Source organism: Erythrolamprus reginae, chromosome 2 (assembly GCF_031021105.1).
Source record: "Erythrolamprus reginae isolate rEryReg1 chromosome 2, rEryReg1.hap1, whole genome shotgun sequence".
NCBI classification, from domain to species: domain Eukaryota; kingdom Metazoa; phylum Chordata; class Lepidosauria; order Squamata; family Dipsadidae; genus Erythrolamprus; species Erythrolamprus reginae.
Genome location: NC_091951.1, coordinates 70859307 through 70861392, shown reverse-complemented (window position 1 = coordinate 70861392; position 2086 = coordinate 70859307).

Here is a 2086-nt window from a genome sequence, read left to right as displayed (position 1 = left end):
AGGTTGGTTGGCTAACTTTGCAGGAATGAAACCTAGTTTTTGTCAGAGCAGAAATTAAAATGGCGGAATCTGAAACACATCCCTTTTTTTCACCCCTTTTTACCCCAATGAGATTTGGAGGAAAAAGGAAACAGTAACGTCATAATAGATCTGCATTAACAAATGTTGAATAATGAAGACAACATAGAGGGACCCTCAAAACAGATAAATAATAAATAATAAATAATAAATAACAAATAACAATTAATAAATAGTAAATAGTAAATAGTAAATAGTAAATAGTAAATAGTAAATAATAAATAATAAATAAATTATTATTTATTAGATTTGTATGCCGTCCCTCTCCGCAGACTCAGGACGGCTCACAACAACAGTAACAATATGACAAATCTAATATTTAAATATATAAATGTACTACTTGGAGAAGACTGACTCTGTGGGACCTAACCGGATGCTGGGATTCATGCGGCAGAAGATTATGAAGAAAAACACTAAGGACAATGCTGAAAATTTGCAGGCAAGGTTTGGGAATTAAATGGAAATTTTGAGGGTAAATTAATTGGATTTGACTAATGATGCATTTATTTGATTTAAAAGTCTCTAGCTATTGTTCTGTCTGGGTTCCCCCAGACCTCAACACCAACTGGAAAAAACAGCTAGACACTCTGGTAAAAGCAAAAGTACTTTACAGCTGGAAAAAATAAACACAGAGGAAAACCTGTTCTTCCCAACAGACAGGCTATAATACTTTACAACAGAGTCCTGATGTCCAGACAGTACAGCAAGCTTCTTGCTGGCACACCCACCCCAAGGTTTCAGTAGTCAAAGGCACAAACCAGGATTCCAAGACGCCAAAGTTCACAGCCAGGTCCCAAGACTCTCAAAGATAAAACTCCACAAGCCAGGAAGGGTGGGTCTGCCTTTTAGCCTTTCCAAAGAGCACCACACCCAAACCCAGCTGTTGCCTCTTTAATGCTGAAAGTACCTAGCCAATTGGTCCCTTCGCTGTGTAGCTCTTCTCTGTCGCAGATCAATTATGGCTTGTGCATTTTCCTCTAAGGAATCCAGGCTGCTTGCTGGGGAGAGCTCCCTCTGGGGGGACTCTGGCTGTCCTCCCTCTTCTTCAGCCTGGGATTCCTCCTCCTCGTCTGCCTGCACCTCCTGTTCCTCATCCTCTCCCTCTGAGCTGGAAACCGACAGAAGATCAGCCGTTCCCTGAGGGGCCTCAGACGGAACCACAACAGCTATCTTATTATATCCTGAGTAACCATATACCAAAACAGAAAAGACCAAAGGTTTGGGCATCTAATAGGATGTCTTACTTACAAACAACAGCTTTAGTGTGTGTGTGTGCGTGTGCTAATTTCTGGGCTAACTAAACCTGTTCATTATTTTCATTAGGGAGTAAGAGCATTTTAAAATAAAAAACAACAACATTAAGAATTACGTGTTTGAACGTTTTTACAATGTCCTATGAGGAATCATATCATGCTATTAAAAAAAGAGAAAATTTATACAAATCATTCTATTATCTTCGTACTAAGTAGGCATTATCCAATTTAAGCAAATTTATATTCCTGTCATTTCTTATTCTAACATAATTACTTTACCATTTCTAGAATATGATCTGCCAGGTCTTTTTTTTAAAACCATCGTAAGTTGCAGCTGGTTCATTCTTTCATTTTGATGCTATTGACAATCTTTTAGCCCATTAAACATACAAACCAGTTCTTTTGCTGCATTGTTTGCATGCACATCTCTTTAAATAATTTAATAGCAATAGGCCTAATGGGAATAACTATCTTTTAAAATTCCAAAATATGGTGGCATTTTCTTCCAGAATCATGATATAGATACAACAATTGACTTTCCCCCCCTCCACTTCCAGCATTTACTTTTTTTTTATGTATCACTAAAATATAGATTTCTCCACAGAACTGAAAATACTACTTTGATGGGCTGTTGAGGGGTTGAAAACATAGTTCCATTTCTTCATGGAGCATTCCAAGTTGTAGAATACAATCTCTACATTGCATACCTAGAAACAGTTCTGCTCAAAAGTTTCGGACTCTTTGACCATTCTGTT